Raw genomic sequence first — 19352 nt, 5'->3', positions numbered from 1 at the left:
ATCATCATGTTACGGGAGAGCGGAAGGCACACTTGCCAAAATACTTGCTTAAGTTGACTGCTGATGAGGAGGACGCTGTAGTTTGTGCCTAAACCTCTCGATTTAAGGAAGGTGGGTTTAGTGCTTTAGCTGATACACATTTTGCAACAACTGCACTCTGAAAACACACCCCTGACAGCGTTTAATTTTCTGTATACGGTAGTATTATATATACTCTGTTCTGTTGCTCTGAAGGAACTTGATCTGTAAAGACGTGGTCCCTGTTATAAACTTGCTATTACCAGAATGACGATGTTGATCTGTATTTGAAGAGCTGTTTTCCAAAATGAGATATATCCATTTTATAGACTGTTGGGAAATTGAAATTTTTGTATTGGGCATTCCATTGAATTGCATTGCAAAATGCATTTTATAAAGGTTAAAAAAGTATGTTCTCAAACATTTGAATGGCAAGAATTCTTACATAGATGATAGGACTTCTCAACAGTCAATTCCAATATTAAAATGCAAAAAGTCAAAAATGGTGGATATAGCGTTTTGGAAAATAGCTCTTAATTTCTAAAGGCGCAGTGCAGTGTCATAGTAGTGCTATGGTAGTAAAGTCTTTCCAACGACTATGTTCCACTGGCAAAACGGTGTGCATTATGAGGCTACTGAGATTTAATTAAAACTTTCATCTTGGTGCAATTGCAACCGGCATGTTTTTTGGGAGCTGAAGACAGTTACCTAAAGACTTTTGGGTTAAATTAACTATAAGGAGTTGTATGCACTCTATTGAACGAATGGTATCCATGTTTTCATCATGCTGAAAAAAAGTACATTAACGTCCACTTTTCAACAAGTTAAGGCCTTAATTTTGACGCAGTGAAGAGATGCCATGTTATCGATGGTTAAAGGTGTGATTATTATCCCCCAAAAAACTTTTGACTGGCTTTGCCAAATACTTGGTGCAGCAGTTGCTGTTGTACGCTGCAGAAGGGCACTCCGAAAAAAGACCAAAAGGTTTGTGGGCAAATAAATAAGTTAGAATATGAGAATGTTGCCCTTTGCTTCGTCAATAAGCAGTACTATAACTTGGGATTCAGCACCCAGATAATATGTTTAAAAAAAAATAAAAGAAATTAATAGGTGATGCAGTGTCAGAATGTCTTTCCACAATCTCGACTGTGGAAAAGAAACCCTTGGCTTGGCAACCCCAAAAAGAGCAAGTAAATTGACTATATGGGGGTGTATGCCATGGTGGCTGATGTCAAAAAGTCAGAGGGTGATATCTTTGTGTGTCCTAAGCTGCTGTACATGACATACAGTATCAGTAATGGCACACTACTGAACACTTTGCATACGCTGGTGGTTTCTATTTTTATTATTATTAATACAGTATATCACGAAAGTTAGTACACCCCTCACAGTTTTTGCAGATTTGTGAGTATATCTTTTCATAGAAGAGCATTACAGAAATGTTACTTCGACAGAATGATTAGTGACCTTTTAACAACATATTTAACTGCTTAAATTTCTTGTTCACTCAGAAAAAACCAAAATACAGCTATTAATGTTTGAACATGTACTCACAAAAGTGAGTACATCCCAGATGAAAATCCGGTAGAGAAGGGGCTGTGTTTGCTCGAATCGTCTCGAAATGAAACAAAATGAAAAGGGATGAAAAGGGAAGTCAGCAGTGTGCGTTTCAACCTTTCTTTGCATTGAACTTTTACATTTTGAGTCTGCATCTGGCTTAAATAGATTGGTGTGGAAAAAAAGTGTATCCTCTCAATAGCCAAGCATGGTAGTGGGACTGACATGGTTTGGGATGAATGCTGTCAACATTGGCAATCTGAAATACAGCTAAAAGAAACATGCATGTCAACATGCACTGTGACTACTGAAGCAGATCATGATATTCTCCATAGGATTGCATTCAAATATCACACCAATCTATTTAAGCCAGATGCAGACTCCAAATGTAAAAGTTCAATGCAAAGAAAGGTTGAAACGCACACTGATGACCTCCCTTTTCATCCCTTTTAATTTTGAGACGATTCGAGCAAACACAGCCCCTTCTCTACCGGATTTTAATCTGGGGTGTACTCACTTTTGTGAGTACATGTTCAAACATTAATGGCTGTATTTTGATTTTTTCTGAGTGAACAAGACATTTTAAGCGGTTAAATAAGTTGTTAAAAGGTCACTAATCATTGTGTCAAAGTAAAATTTCTGTAATGCTTTCCTATGAAAAGATATACTCAAAAATCTGCAAAAACTGTGAGGGTTGTGTTCACTTTTGTGATATACTGTATATGAACCTATGCTACAACTAAAAACATCACTAGGTGACCTCAAAGAATTCATGGTTTAGGGATTGAAGATAGAGAGAGGTAGCAGTGACTTAGTTGACCATTTGGAGGTGAACACTTACAGGACATACGTAAGTGTGCACTTTTCAATGCATGTTGTGGACGGCTAAAGATGAGCCTTGAGACATTGGGTTTACATGGGTGAAATCAGTGGACTTGCCATTCAAAAGAAGAGCAGTGTCTAAACTGACCGTATAGAGGCACATGCCCGGGCTCCTCAGACGCTATGAGCTCATTAGCTCATTTTACTGCCCATGACATGAGTAAAGAGCACACCACCGTCCACTTTCCATTTCGTTGATTGGCATTTGCACACTGAGGACTGCAGAAGTACCAATATACTTCTGGTTCATTTTCGCAAAATATTTATAAAAAATAAATAATAAATAAAAAATAAAAACATGAGGTATAGACCATGTGATGTCCAAAGTAGGGGGCAGTAGCAACTTTGACTTGGGATGCGTTAACCATCTAGGCTAAACCTTGAAAAGTGATATCTTGTTGCTCCCTATGGTACATATGAAATCTGCTTGAACAGCGCACTACCTTGCACTTTTCATTCGCCAATTAATTTATGCAGGTTGGGGACTGCTGAATGAGTACAGGGGGCTGGCCAACCAATGAGTGGGCTGGCCATCCAGAAAAGGACATCTCTGTATGAGCTTTGCAGGACATGAAATATCTGCCATAAATGCACAAAGGCATCTGTCAATAAATGTATGCACGATGCGGACAGGCTTCAAAGTCAAGGTTACCTAAATTCTTCTCATTTCACTTTGGTTGAATCAGTGTCAAAACATCCCAAAATAGTCAGCCATTAAATAAGGTGTAAGGTGTATTCCATCAAGATGTCCAATAGTAGTGGACAGCAAGAAAATTGACTGTAAAGAGGTGTATACTATGAAAGCACAGCATGCCATCCACTTGCCGAATGCTGATTAATATTATGCACGTTTGGGGAACGCTGAAGACGTGTTTACCAAAAATACCTCTGGCTCACTACGGTGGAAACGGTGGCAAAAATGGCTAAATTTGAACATAAAGTGTGTTTCATAAAGACGTCCAAAAAGCAGTGACCAGTGAGTAAATCGGCTGTAAAGACGGTGTGTGCATGTCATCGAGGCGAGTCCAAAAGTCAAGGGCGTGACACCTTTCTGCTCCTCACGGGCCCATGGTGCACCGTCTCGTGGTTTTGGTTTGACTCGCACAATACCTATTTCGACCACATCTGTTTATTCGGGGGGACAGCTGCGCCATAGCTGTGTTGGCACGGCCCCTTGGTGCTGTCTCCTTCTGCCACCACCCTCCACCTTTTTTTAATGAAATGTTATTTGCACATTATAAAAAAAAATTGCAGCCATTAACAGTTTCAATTCAGAAAATGGTTGCCTGGAAAAATTTTGGAGAGAGAGGGTTGAGGGGGAAAAAATGTGCCACTCTCCGCAAGTTCAGCCTGGCACCATGGTGCATTAAAAAGGCGGGTTTTTTAAAAAAAAAGAAAAGAAAACCCTTGGAATATACGCCTCCATTCCAAATTTAATTCATGTGCACTCCCCCCTGTTAAGAAATCTACAGAAGACGTGCTCCATACGCCCACCTGGTAATAAGGCGGAGGAGAAGTAGTGCAACTTTAACTGCTGAACACTCCAGAGTTCTTTTCCGTAGACTCTGCTGTTTCAATGTGTGCCGAATCCGAACACAGCACACGTGCCAAATAACCACATTTCAGTTTATTTTTGTTTAACTTATTTTTTGTGAAAAATCGTTCAGCCTTTTTCTTGGCTCGATCTCTCCCCAATATAACGTCCCCGTCCCCGTCCTACTCCCAATACGTACCAGTTAGAGGACCAGAGCCATCTCTGAGAGAGAGCCACATCTATTGACTTAAAAGTGTCTATTTTGTATTGAGGGCGATGTAATCATGTGAAATGTTTCTGCTGTGGTCTGTATCTATGTGTATCTCTCTCTCTCTCACTCACTCTCTATCTTCTCTCTCTCTCTCTCTCTCTCTCTCTCTCTCTCTCTCTCTCTCTCTCTCTCTCTCTCTCTCTGAGCTCCGCCGTGCCGCTTTGGTGTGCCAGTCCCACTCACAGTAATAAAGATACCGGCCCTGCCTTTCATTAGTCCAAGCCTGCAGGCAAACGCTGCCACTGAGGAAACACACACACATACACACACACGCACATGCACAGCACACACAAACAGACACACATACACACTCGCACACACAGATGCGCAGCAGCACACACCGAAACACACACACATACAGTAGATATGCAATGTTGCGCGTGCGCACACACACATGCATGTGCAGGCGCACACACAGAGGCACACGCATTGACGCACATTGCGCAGGCACAACTACACAGCATGAGAGAGCTCTTTATCCCTCTCTCTTCCTCCCATTCTCATTGGGTGCGTTTGTGGGGGTGTGTTTGTGTGACTGTGCATGTGTGTACTATATGTGTCATAGACAGAGAGAAACCAAGAGACTCTCTCTCTCTCTCTCTCTCTCTCTCTCTCTCATAGTCTGTGTATTTGGAAGAGAGAGACATAGAGAGCCACTAAGACATGGAGGGACTGACTTTATTTCAGCATCTCTCTCTCTCTCTCTCTCTCTCTCTCTCTCTCTCTCAATCTGTGTATTTGGAGGAGCGAGACACAGAGAGAGAGCGACTAAGACAGAGGAACAGGCTTGCTTGCTTGCTTTCTGCATGGCTGTCCATCAAGCCTACTGTAGTCTTGAAGTTCGGAGAAGGACAAACGCTCTCTTGACACGCGACCAGGAGCTCGCTGAAGCTTATGATGGCCCTTTTACTTAGCCATTCATGTATTTAGTCATCTGGGGAAACAAGGGGGAAAAAAGCCCAGAAAACAATACAATACACACTACACTGCAGCCGACTATGGTTACCATGCGATGCACATACCACACTGATTTTCAATGGTGTCGTTTGGCCATGACGAAAGAATTTTAAGTCAACGTTGTGCTAATTCCAAACACTTTCTCACATCACTGCTGGTGGTTGTGTTCTGTGTGTGTGTACATGACCAGGTTTTAGAGCAGGAAACAACTCTATGTCTTAAGTGTTCCAGAGTACCAGAAAATATGTCATAGTCTAAAAAAAGTGAAAGACTACTTTATTCTCGTGTTAGCGGTGTAGAAGATTGAATAGATGAAAGGAGAAGCACAGAAGATTGACATTTTGTTTGTCCAGATTCCAATGTGCAGTTAAAGTGAAGCATTCTGGTAAAGGCCTCCATTAGCAGAGGTGTCAAAAGTAAAAGTTAAAAAGAGAAACACATTTTCCTTCCAACACAAGTAACTTATCTGGGTAACCAGTAGACCCGTGTACTTGTCTTACGGTCAGCTAACTCTGCACTGGTTGGATCAAGTTTGTGGTGGGTCCTTGTTAGGTTTTCAGAGTTTCTCAGTAGCAACACAGACTATCTTTCTCATTAGGTACAATGGAATAAATTGTGTAACAGCTATGTAATGGCATGTGCTAGTGTTGTAATTACACCACAAAAGTACTTTTACCTTTGACACCTCTGATAAAGTGTAGATTCCGTATGCAGTAGAGAGTGTAGATGTATTGTGCAAAAAAATAACGTGCAAGTGAAATGTGAGATGTAAAGATAGTCTGTTAATGTTAAGGGACTATGCTGCATGTCATACTCTGTCATGCTATGCTGTCATTTGAGGCTCCATGCCTGAAATCTTTTTTGCCCTGTATGACACATGAAGGCGACATTACATGAAAGGTTAAATACGTGGCAGATATTCTTGATTCTTCATACTGTGCTGAAATTAGTTTTTCAATGTCTTGTACGCATCAAACTTCAGTACAGATGGGTAGATGGAGTTGGAGATGCCATTAACCTTCATCCTCCATCTCTCTCCAGGCACGAATAGACCAAGCACGACATGAACGAGTCCAGCAATGGAAGTCATTGACTGTATTGAGTCACAGGAGACTGAAGAGACAAAAGCGATTTGGATGACTAGAGGCGATTCGAGCGACTTGAGCGATTTTTTTGTAGTTGGACTTGAACAAATAATGTGCAAATTAGCTATGATGCGGTTCGGCTACAGCCACCACAGCCAATTGAAATGTTGGAAAAGTTTTTAACGGACATCCTCTGTCGCTTCTGTCGCTCTTATCGCTCTCGCTGCACAGTCCAGCGATTCACTGTCGCTTGCTCTTGTCGTGGCCGTTGTATTCGCCCGATCAGTCCTATATGATACTTGAACGTCACAAAAGGTTGAATACAAAAATAATGATAGATATCATACATGCAGATTCTTCAGAGTTTTTCAGTGTCAGAGTTTTACGTTCATCAAAGATCATGTCATGCATGAGTACATGAGAGACGGATGTGCAGAGATGACATTTGACCTCCGTCTTTCATGTCCTCATACACACACCACTGAAATGTTAAATACAGTATGATAATGACAGATAATACTATTATAGATGAGTAGATTCTTCTTGGTATTTCTGTGTCATAACGCATCAGATGCATCAAAGATTGTAGCACGGTTGGGGACAGTAGATGGAGATTTGGTGATGCCATCGAATCTCTTCTTCCTCCATCTTTTCAGCCCTACATGCCACATGACATGTACATCACTGAAAGGTAATACATAATAATAATAATAGATATGGTAGAGTTTTCAGTCACGTAAATGCATGAGAGATTACAGCGTGGATAGGTGCAGGGGAAATGGAGATGTGGAGATGCCATTGAGCCCCTTCTTCATCGTCTTCCTCTTCATCTTCCTCTCCCCCCCCCCCCTACTGATTAAGAGGGAGACCAGAGCCCCAGCACATGCAGATGACATCTCTGCTGATAGTAATCTCAGAGATAAGAGCTAACATTCATTTTCGTTGAATGAATTGGCACAGCCTGTCCATTTTTTCAGTAATCACTGTGATGTGCTGGCTGCTCTGTTCGCTGCTTTCCCGCCGCATCAGTGTCACTGCCGCTTGCTGTCTCCATCCACACGACACAGAGAGAGAGAGAGAGAGAGACAGAGAGGGAGAGAGAGAGAGAGAGAGAGAAAAAAAATCAGGGGAGACAACATAATTTTTTCGTTCCCCCTCGTATGGCAGTTACAGTATGGCAGTTGTGACGACTTTCTTCATCTACACAGTAAAATCTCTGGTGTTCGACCCTTAGAGCAGTGTTTCCCAACCAGGGGTAAGTGTACCACTAGGGGTACGCGAGCACACTGCAGGGGGTACTTGGAAAAATGTAATTTTAAGAAATGCATGGAGCATAGTCACACTGGAATAGAAAAAGCGAAGTAATACATGAGTTAGGGGGTACTCATGGCACAACAAAAAGGCTCGGGGGGTACATGAGACGAAAAAGGTTGGGAAACACTGCCTTAGAGTGTAGGATCAGCACTGTGAGTGTTGTATTCAACTCCTGCAGTGTTGAGTTTTAACACTGCAGAATGGTTGCTGTGTAGTAGTATCGAAGCTCAGGGCCGCTGACAGCTTTGGCTGGGCCCGGGACAAAGTCATCTGAAAGGGCCCCCTCACCCAATACATGCAATGTAATAATGAGGACCCTAAATTTGGGCCCCCCTTCTTCCTGGGCCCGGGCCAACTGGCCCCTTTGTCCACCCTTGTCGGTTTCCCTGCCGATGCTTCAGAGATGTGCCAGTCACGGTGCTGTTGGGAAAATGGCTGTCCAACACACCGACACTGCATACACACACCCAGTGCTGTCTGTTCCTCGTACAAAACACCTAAACATGCTGCCGCACCAACGCCTTCCCAAATAAAGCTGTTTGCGGTGCATTGTCCCATTGGCGTCCTCTTGAGAACAACAGGCCACTTCATGTCTGTTTGTCTTCATCCGTCTCTCATCCCTGTCTCCCCACACACACCTGTCTGTCTGTATGTCTGTCAATGATAAGTGAATCTCTATATTCTTACAATATGGCCCATCTAGGTCTGTATACCTTTACCTGTATCTACGTATCTCTAGCACTCCATCGCTACAATACGTTTTTATCCTCGCCTCAGTAAGGTAGGCTCTACATGTGTCGACTCTGTTACTGTACGGAACTGGGCGATATCTCTACCACCTTGTCCAAGGGGCAGGCAACACCTCGTATGGGATGAGTTTCTCCTGTGTAATTAAGAGCGATAAAGGAGGCATTAGCTGGTAAATAAGGAAATTAAAGGTCTGCAGCTTTCTGTGCAACCTCAGGAGTAACGCCAGATTAAAGGGGGATTCAAGGTGATTTTGAGGCAGCAGCCCTCTGAGCATCGCAAAAAAACCCAGCTCATGCAGTCTGTTTTTATTTCTTTATTTATTTTTTAAATGGACTGCATGCACCAACGAGCACCAAATAAAGTGCTAAATAAAACAATACACCACCCAGGAACATTGCCTCGTGTTTTTTAGGGGTTTTTTTTCGCTCCTAGATGCCAGTATTGTAAGTAACAAATCGCTTGGCATTTATTCTCTGTTTATTTTCCGTATATCTCCCCTGGACCTGTTGTATAGTTTGACAAATATTTGAACAAATATGGTATTCGTACGGGCCAAGTTTAGATGTATTATTTTCTATCGTTAGCTGGAGTAGAGGTATTTTCTAGTATCTCCGCGCTTCCAAACGCGCGTGTATAGATTGCGGTTGTGATTTGATTTCCATGTGGACGTGCAGGCTTTGCAGGGTGTTTGCTTGCCTTGACTGTGCTTCTGTTGGGCCAGGCTGCCATTATTGAAAGAGGACTGGCTGGGTGGAGGAGAGTAGGGAGGAGGGCGCAAAAGCCTTCACTCCTGCCCCACTCCCTTTTTTGAGTGCGTTGTTTTTTTGAGGAGGGGTGTGTGTGTGTTGGGTGGGGAGGGGTAGGGTTGTGTGTGTGTGTGTGGGGGGGGGGGCTGATATTAGCTTCCCAGATGGCAGAGGGGAGCGGAGTCGCCCTATTGTGCATATATGTATGTCTCTGTGTGTGTGTGTGTGTGTGTGTGTGTGTGTGTGTGTGTGTGTGTGTGTGTGTGTGTGTGTGTGTGTGTGTGTGTGTGTGTGTGTTGTGAGTGTGCCTGTCGGAGCGGGACGGAGCCCTTGGTGAAAAGGCCGTGCCCTAATGTGATCAGTGGCAACGGAAGAGGCGGGGAGCGGCCAGACAATGGGCTTTGGACCCGGGGCCCATCCAGAGGCTGTGCCCTCGCTGCCCTCTCCGCGGCCCCGGGCCCTCGCACCCAGCGGGGGGCTTTGATCAGCCAAGGGAGACCCCCTCAATCCCCCCCCCACCATCCCATCCACCCCTCCATCCTTCCATCTATTCTATCCTTTCCTTCTATCCATCCCGGCACACACACACACACACACACACACACACACACACACACACACACACACACACACACGACACCCACCCCGACCTACACCCCCTTCCCTAAACACCCTAACCCCCCCCCTCAGCCAGCATGGCCCCTCACAATCCTCAAACACCAGCCCTGACACCAGTAACACAAAGTGCCCTGCCCCTGCACATCCTGTGCACTTGGCCAGTGTTGACCCCTCCTTCCGGAAGGATCCACAGGGATGTTATAAGGGAGGAGGGGGCAGAGTAGGGGGGTGAGGGGTAGGGGGCACGGCCCACCTTGACCCGTCTAGACACTGCTGTGCTGTGTGTGTGCTGTGCTGGGCTGTGTGTGTGTGTGTGTGTGTGTGTGTGTGTGTGTGTGTGTGTGTGTGTGTGTGTGTGTGTGTGTGTGTGTGTGTGTGTGTGTGTGTGTGTGTGTGTGTGTCGCTCCAGTGTTGCCAAGGGGAGGGCGTGAACTCTGGCCCCTGATATAGTCAAATGGGAAGCGCAGTGTGGTTTTTGTCTGAGAGAGTGATTTTTCTCTGTGTGTGTGTGTGTGTGTGTGTGTGTGTGTGTGTGTGTGTGTGTGTGTGTGTGTGTGTGTGTGTGTGTGTGTGTGTGTGTGTGTGTGTGTGTGTGTGTGTGTGTGTGTGTGTGGCTGAGTGTGTTTGTGTGTGTGAGTTTGTTCAGGGAGGAAGGCTTAAGGGTCAGTGCTAGGTTTGCTCAGTGCACTTATTACATGGAGACAACACTGACTGAGAGAGAGAGTTTAACTTTGCACCAACTTTCTTTGTTCTTTTGTTTTCTTTTTTGCACTCTTCCTTCCTTAGGATGGCAATATTTTATTTATTTAGTGTAAGATTTGTTTTGTTTTTACCGAGAATATGAGTTTGGACACAAAGCCTGTTTCTGTTTCCTGGCATGAGGAAAAGTTTCTGTGTTTTTCCTTTTTATTGTTTTGAATATAAGGACTGACAAGGTGGCAATGTGACTCTATGTTTTTAGAGTGGGAGTCTGTGGAGTGTTAAAACTGAATCATGGCGGCCGCACCACCACCAACTGGTTGGGCAAGTGTCTTTCTCGTCACCTGGATTACTGCACCATTGGCATCCTGCCTGTCATTTTCTGTAAGTACTATAAGTGAATAACCTTCACAATTGCACAACACTTAACTATACAGTACATTTGTGTCAATTCAACACTTGGGGAGTCAAATGGAGAGTCAATGGTCATTCTCTCTTAATGTTGAATTAACACTGTCAAATGCACTGTATAGACCTCTGTTTTTCACTGTTTACTGTTTTTCACAAACAAAGTACTAGAGTATATGTTAATGCTATTACACTTACACAGTATGTGAAGAGTATCTCATTCATCCAGGTCATACTAGTCAAAAGTGTAGTTGTAATCAACTACACTTGAATATTTGAATATTTTTTATTATTTCTACAAACTGTTTTAAAACTTGACATGCAACAATATGCCATACAAGGTTGAGTTGCTCATGTGTACATCTGAATGCTCACATGATCAAGGACTGTGATGAACCTTTGATGGGCAGCTAATATGATTTATCTCTTGAAAAAAATGGATAGAAAATGGAAAAATTAAGCTGGTTATGGTGGTTATGATGTCCACGGGACACTATCATCCATAATGGCACATCATTGTTGCCACCTGTGCTTACGACTCCCATTGTAGTAGCCTGGTATTGTCTTTGTTTATTACCCGTCAAAAAAAACTGTTTGCCTAAGCAGGCTATGCATAATTTTGTGATTGAGCAGTACAACTGTGGATGTGAAGGAAGGATTTGAAATGCTTTTTTGGGGGGGAAATTGGATTTGGGGAATTGGTGAAAGGGACAAGTGTTGTTGTGTGTCTGTTATTTATTTATTAAGTTGATTCATTATTTCATTTTTTTAATCTCGATTTGTCAGGTCTGTGTATCGCCATGATGCCACGTTACGTGCGTGCTGATTGTTGTATGACCTATTTACAAAAGCACATTGAGTGAATGAAGGCATGTGTGTGTGTGTGTGTGTGTGTGTGTGTGCACGTGTGTGTGTGTGCACGTGTGTGTGTGTGTGTGTGTGTGTGTGTGTGTGTGTGTGTGTGTGTGTGTGTGTGTGTGTGTGTGTGTGTGTGTGTGTGTGTGTGTGTGTGTGTGTGTGTGTGCTTATTAATGGCAATAAAAGACACAAAATCAACATCATTCTGCAGCAGCTTCTGCCTGGAGTTTGTTCATTGTATTCAGACTAAATTCCCATTTTATGGTTTTCTCTCTCTCTCTCTCTCTCTCTCTCTCTCTCTCTCTCTCTCTCTCTCTCTCTCTCTCTCTCTCTCTCTCTTTCTCTGTCTTATTACTCACCCATTCTCTCACACACACAAACAGAAGCCAAACAACAGCTTTGTATTAGTCGTAAAACAGCGTAAAAAACATATCAGGATCTCTTCCTTTTGTGCTGTTGAGACGCGAGAGAAGTGAGTTAAAAACGTTATCTCATGCGGTCCATTTGGGCCACACTATGGAGGAGGGAGCTTGAGGGCTTATGCGCTGTACTGTTGTTCCACGCAATTTACAAACATAAAAAGCACATTGCAATGCGCAAAAATGAGACATTTGGACATTAGCACTCTAACATGGTGTGCACTTCCAAAACTTCTGATTGTGTGCGCTGGTGTTCTTTCGAGGCAATTTATATAACTACAAAAAAAAACGCATTGTTATGCTCAAAATGAGACATTATAAAGTGAACTGCAATGCACACCTCCACCTCCCAGGCTTCTCTGGGTAGGTTGTCAAACTGATGAGTAAGATGGCGTAGGATGGGTGGATGGGATGCACGAGTGGGCAGTGGGCAGCAGTCTATATAATATACTGTAGGTAATAGCGTCAGTCAGGCAAGTCACCATTTTATAATGGGAAAAAAAAGGCCGGGGGGGTTATGTTGTTGTACTTGGAGATCTTAAGTGGGCGTATGGTGCTGATACTGTGTAGGGAGTCTATAACATAAACATCCTGTGCAAAGGGGGGAGTGGGGGTGCTGGAGTGGTAATTTATTGGTTAGGGAACTGGTCCTAAGATCAGAGGGTTGCAGGTTCGATTCCCATCCTTACTTCTCCCTACACCTCCATGGCTGCCGTGCCCTTGATCAACACACCTAACCTAAGTACACATTGCTCCAGGGACTGTAACCAATACCCTGTAGTAATAATTATGTTACACTCAGAGATCTGTGTAGGCTGTCTAGTTACAGTAATAGCATCAGTCAGGTCTGTAACCATCCTTTGTAGAAAAGAAATGGCGGCCAAGGGGGAAAGGGTGGAGTGGTAAGGCTGATTTTGGATATACTGATAGCTCTTAAGTGGGGTGGCGTATGGTGTTGATAATGTGTAGGCAGTCTATACCATATATGACCGGTCAGTAAGTAGACATCCAATGCAAAAAATTGAGTGAAAAGGTGGGTAGGGGTTAGGTTATTGTTGTATGTACGAATACATTTTAAGTGGGCATTTCCAGTATGTAAGTAGTCTATAGGGCCTAGAATTAGTTAGACTAGTAAGTAGTAGGGGGGTTGGGGGGCACTGGGGATGATTAGTGATCCTTCCCACCCCCTGCACTGCGAATTTGAGCCCTTACCCTCTGGGAGGCGCTTTAGAGTACCTAATGCCACTAGAAACTTATACAAGAAATCATTTGTCCCAAATGCAGTTAACATAATTAACAAGAGGGATTTATATCTTAGATGAGTCATTATGACTAGTAGGCTATTTTATGTAAGCATCTATTTATTGGAGTGGTATGGTTACCTATTTATTTACTTGCTATTCCTTGTAATATCTTATTTTATTTTCTTACATTGTTAGAGCTCACTTATTTATTCATCCATTTACTGGAGTGGTTTCCCGAATTGGTCTTGCGTGGAATGGGGTGTCTGTCTTAAATGTGTAATGTGTAACTGTATGTCTTTTACTATGGTGAAACTGAAGACAAGTTTCCACTCCTGTGGACTTTAAAGAATCAAATCAAATCAAATCAATTTTAGAGCATTTCTCAACAGGATCGCTTCTAACTAAGTAAGCAACTTACTTGGTGGCAATGCAATTTCCCATTGGCGATCTACATAAAGTTGCTAAGTGGTTAGCAATGACGCTTTCGAGAAACAGGGTTCCAGCATCAGTCCGGTTGCTAACCATTCCACAGAAAGGAAATTGTGGTATGTGTGTGCGTGTGTGCGTGTGTCTGTATGTGTGTGCGTGTGCGTGTGTGTGTGTGTGTGTGTGTGTGTGTGTGTGTGTGTGTGTGTGTGTGTGTGTGTGTGTGTGTGTGTGTGTGTGTGTGTGTGTGTGTGTGTGTGTGGAGGGGGCGGAGTGGGGGTGTTCATGGGCGGGGGGGGCCGGGGGGTAGTTGTTGTTGGTTGCACTGAGAGAGAGATAGAGATCAAGTGGGTGACTGGTACCAGTACTACTGTGTAGGCAGGTAGCCTAGCATCAGTGCAAGTTCTAACCATCCTCTGCAGAACGAAATGGGCAGGTGTTGGGGGATCCAACTGTTGTTGTTAGTTGCACTGAGAGAGGGAGCTCACTGTTACAGCCAGTGTGTATACTCCACATACTCTACTTATAGTGCCAGTTGGGTTGGTTGGGAACCATTCTCTGCAGGAGAAAAAAATGGAAATGGGACTTGGGGGTGGTTGGGAGAGAGAGAGAGCTCAAGTGTGTGTTTGATGTTACTTGTGTGTAGACAGTCTATAGGTAAAAGCTTCAGTCAGGTTGGTAAGTAAGCATTCTCTGCTCTGCACAAAAAAATGGTGAGATTGGGGGATAAAAACCGTTGTCGTTGGATACACTGAGAGGGAGCTGAAGTGGGCGTTTGGTGCTGCCCCTGTTTTTAGAAGCCGGGCATTACGCCTCCCCACACACACAAGCCCCGCCCCCCTTTCTCCACTCCACTCAGGCGTCCACCAATCACAACGTTGCTTAGCTAGGCTACCCTACCCTGCCCGACCCTGTACGGTACCCACCATCCATTCACTGCTACCCGCTATCTATCTGTCTGTCTGTCGCTATGTGCTATCTCTTTTGGTCTCTTTTTTTCCCTCCTTCTTCTTCCTCGTCTCTTTTCTATGTTTCAATTATTATCAGCGGGCCCTACTGTCAATCTTGTGGTGTGTTTTTTTTTTGGGGGGGGGGCGTTCTACATCTGAGGTCCTGAATTCAACAGCCACCTTCGATCTTTGTTTTGCACTGTCTCTCACAATGGCCATACTCATGGGATGATGTATAAAAATGGGAGAGGGGGACATTTTTGTCTAGTTAAGGCATTCAGCAGGGTGTCTAAGGAGCTGCTGTGTCAGACTCTCCCACTGTGCTTACTGTGTGTGTGTGAGTGTGTGTGTGTGTGTGTGTGTGTGTGTGTGTGTGTGTGTGTGTGTGTGTGTGTGTGTGTGTGTGTGTGTGTGTGTGTGTGCGTGCGCGTGCGCGTGCACGTGCGCGTGTGTGTGTGTGTGTGCGCGTGTGTGCGTGTGTGTGCGTGTGTGTGTGTGTGCGTGTGTGTGTGTGTGTATGCATGTGTGTGTGTGCTTATCTCTGTATGTGTGTGTATGTTTGCCCCTGTGTGTGTGCATGTTTGCGCGCACGTATGCATGGCTGTGTGTGTGTGTGTGTGTGTGTGTGTGTGTGTGTGTGTGTGTGTGTGTGTCTGTCTGTCTGTCTGTCTATCTCTGTGTACGCCCCTGTGTCTGTGGTGCACACAATATGTGTGTCTGTGTGTGTGTGTCTGTGTGTGTGTGTGTGTGTGTGTGTGTCTGTGTGTGTGTCTGTGTGTTTCTAGACACTGTATAGAGATAGCTGTGTCCCAGAGGCCAATGTAGATGTGATTGTGTTGGCTCCATCTCTATCTACACGTCTGTCTGTCTGTCTGTCTGTCTGTCTGTCTGTCTGAGCAGCCCCTGGTCGCCATCGCCATGGTGCGTAACCATGGTGAGTGAGTGACAGATGAGTCCCACACAGGCATAGGGAGGGGCCTGTGTGTGTGTGTGTGTGTGTGTGTGTGTGTGTGTGTGTGTGTGTGTGTGTGTGTGTGTGTGTGTGTGTGTGTGTGTGTGTGTGTGTGTGTGTGTGTGTGTGTGTGTGTCCTTGCATGTTTGAGAGCGTGGATGTCTATCTTTGTATGTGTGTCCTTGTGTGCGTCTTGCCTTGAGTGTGGGTGTCTGTCTGTATAGTAACTCTGTCCTTGCGTGTGTCGTAGTAGTAGTGGGTGTTGTAGTGCAGTTGTGTGTGTGTGTGTGTGTGTGTGTGTGTGTGTGTGTGTGTGTGTGTGTGTGTGTGTGTGTGTGTGTGTGTGTGTGTGTGTGTGTGTGTGTGTGTGTGTGTGTGTGTTCAATTGTGATTGGCTCTATGCGGATTAGTGTATTTTGTGTATGCATGTGCAATTCTGGATGGGTGTGTGTGTGTGTGTGCGTTTGTGCGCTTATGTGTGTATGTGTGGGTGTTTGCACAGTGGAGAGGTAGTGGGAGGGGTAGAGAAAGAGATAGAGAGGACGGAGAGATGGATAAAAAGATAGAGAGATAGCAAAAGAGAAAAAGAGAGAGATTTGGGGGGGGGGGGGAGTTGCTGCTCTGTCTGCCTCGCCACGCCAGCATTGGCAGTGAAACGTGTCAAAGTCAATCTGCTCCCTGGTCCATGTTTGGGCCGGTGCGAGGGAGGCGGTAATGTGTTTGTTTACCGTTGGCTTTATTTTCACGCTAGCCCCGGCCTGCCATGGTGTGATTATGAGGTGATGGTGGTGCTGCCGTACGGTACGGAACGGAAGCACAAGATGCAGAGAGAGAGGGAAAGAGAGACACACACACACACAACGCCCATTTCATCACCGCCTAAAAAATCAAAACATGGCGGATGAGGGTTCACTTTGCAAAATCACTGCATGTGTTCACCCGGAGTACATTTGCCCTGGTGATTGGTTGTTTGGGTTTTTCGTGAAAAGGCATTGCAGCGAATCGCTAAAATTAAATAAACACACTGTTTGTACTTTGTAAGACAGTTTTCCATTTTGAACATTGACTATCTCTAGATTTGGATAGTGGGTTGGTGCACTATTATTTTGCACACTGTGCATGTGTTGCGGCTTTGTATAGAAACACAATTTGGGTTTTAATTGCTAGCCGTATATGAGGCCCATGTACACTGCCACTACAATGTAATCAAGCCATGCATCTGTACACGCAAACAAGCTTCACTAATTTGATTCTCTCCGCTGTTTTCAGATGGTGCGTCATAAAATATTAGCCTTGGAGCGGTTTCCATCTGCCATCTTGTAGAAAATTGAATTACGAATCCGCACACATACTCTGGGATGTATTTACTGTATCTGTATCGTATGTGCGATTTTTCCCCCCGATAAATTATGAGTTTCTTACATTTCAACCCAAAAATGCATGTATAAAATGTATGCATGTATAAAACCGCTGCCCCCATTGCAAACTCAAACATATCATGTGCTCTGGCTACTTTCCTGCTTTTTTTGGCTTTTGTCAATCCACAGCTCTGTGAACGCATGCTGAAGCGCATGTACAGTAATGAATAGAAGGATGGAAGACAAATTATTGTTTAAAAATCAAGAGATCACAACACTGATGCACTGTATGCAATAAGTGGTATATATGGTATATATTGGTATATGAATGTACAAATGAGCGAATGCTGTTTAATAGCAGAGCAATAGGTTACGCAAATAATGCATATGCAATATATGGTATACGCATCTTAATGTTTGTTGTGTAATTTTGTACTGCTCGTGCTGTCTGTGTTTGTTTTTTCTGTTAGAGTGCGGCTAGATTACATTACATTGCATTATTTGGCAGACGCTTTATAACCAAAGCGACTTACAATGGAGTACATAATCATAGCCAACATCACTCCAATAATGCAGTGGCTGCACCATTCATGTAGTCTATGCTACACAATACTCAGTTTTATTCCTTAGTGATACATTCTACTGTTGACTCTTTCTGTTCTGCCCATTTCTTTTTCTCTCTCTGCCCCCCTCTCCCCTCTTTCCCCCCTCCTCTGTCACAGCTGCTGTCCAGTCAAGGCAAGGAGAGGACGAGAGCATGACACTCCATGAAATATGTCTACAGTGCTGGCCGGCCGGGGCAGGTACTGGGCTGACACAGATGTATCACCCTGTCCGTCTGTCTGTCCGTCTCTTGTTCTCCACTGTCCTCTGCCCTGCTCATCTGTCTGGCTGTCACTCTCACCATGCTCTCCCTATCTCCCTGCCTTCTTTCCTCCCTCTCTCCTCTTCCTCTCTCTCTCTCTTCATCTCTTTCTCTTCATCTCTCTCCTTTTTTTCCCTTTTTGTTGGCTTGGCCTGTCCAGTTGTGATATGGCAGCAGCATGTGCTGCCCGCCACACTGGAGGTCTGGTCCTTGCGATGGGTTTATAATAAGTCGGTGGTCCTCTTCCTCTTTCTCCACCACACCCTTTTTTACACTCAGGGCTCTCTGAGTTAAGATGGCGGAGCATGTCTGACTCTTGTTTTGAAATGACAGTGTCTGACTCTTAGCTAGTGTTTAGAATGCACTCATGAAAGAATAAAGGTTTGTTGATTAAGTTATTGAAATTTGGTCTGACTAATTTGGCAAGGTAGCAAATTTTGCTCCTTTTACGGATAAATGAGGAGAGAATTGATCTAAACCGACCAATTTTGCGTAATAATATAATGACAGCGGTCTAGTTAAACAGAACCCTTGTTGGTTTGCTTTTTCCCCAGATGTCTTCGTGCACGGATGAAAAATGTACCAGGACACAAAACATGCATGCATAAAGGTATAAAACCACAGACATAAAGAAACACAAAGCATTTTCCTAGGTCATCCAAAATACCGATAATGACCACGTTACGTATAATTGCTAATTATCAACATCATGCATTTCACCTGTGTATATTTTCGCAGCCCATACACAAATAACTTTCAACGTTAATGCAAATCGAAAAGCAAAAAAAGCTTAATTGCTGTATGTACGACCACATCACAGTAAAGTAACAGTACGCATAAGAGCTTAATACCTCTTCAAGTGCGAAAGAGTGTGAGTAATGCTTCTTGAATGCTTCTCCACAGCCTCTCATTTTTCGCCATGATGAACACAATCATGTAGACGTGGGGCCATTTGTACATGTCACGGGGCCGTCCAGTAACAGAAGGGCAAGAGACGGACTGCAGTGTCCACCGCCTGGCATTGAGGAAGAAGGTAAAGGTCATCTGTTCATTATACTGTGCTGTGCGGTGGGCACACTCACTCAATTCATACAGTACAGCAGCCATGTCCAGTCATAAGGAGTCCTCTTTTTTAACATTTAATACTGTTTTAGTGGAAAAATATCCTCTTTCCCTTTCTGACTCTTCATCTCTCACTCTCTAACTCTCTCATTCTGTCTCATTCTCTCTCTCTCTCTCTCTCTCTCTCTCTCTCTCTCTCTCTCTCTCTCTCTCTCTCTCTCTCTCTCTCTACATGTACCTCTATCTCTTCTTTCAGACTGCTCCAGTTTATACCTGTATTATGTACAGTATGTATTTGTAATGTGTTCTGTCAGATTTGTAATAATGTGATTCAAAATTGTTTTCCATATATTTGGATCCGCTTTTATTTGACATTAAA

General features: G+C 44.0%; 1 long non-coding RNA gene across 1 annotated transcript in view; it reads left to right on the top strand.

Moving 5' to 3' along the window:
- LOC134455782 (uncharacterized) overlaps positions 1 to 19352 on the top strand; it is a 33721-nt gene extending 14369 nt beyond the window's left edge. Inside the window, exons 2-5 of the long non-coding RNA XR_010036156.1 lie at positions 10694 to 10815; positions 17769 to 17849; positions 18466 to 18521; positions 18815 to 19352. This is a non-coding gene — a long non-coding RNA (uncharacterized LOC134455782). The remainder of the gene's footprint in view (positions 1 to 10693; positions 10816 to 17768; positions 17850 to 18465; positions 18522 to 18814) is intronic.

Source organism: Engraulis encrasicolus, chromosome 9, assembly GCF_034702125.1.
Source record: "Engraulis encrasicolus isolate BLACKSEA-1 chromosome 9, IST_EnEncr_1.0, whole genome shotgun sequence".
In the NCBI taxonomy this organism is placed as follows: Eukaryota; Metazoa; Chordata; class Actinopteri; order Clupeiformes; family Engraulidae; genus Engraulis; species Engraulis encrasicolus.
This window is presented reverse-complemented; position numbering and strand designations above follow the sequence as displayed.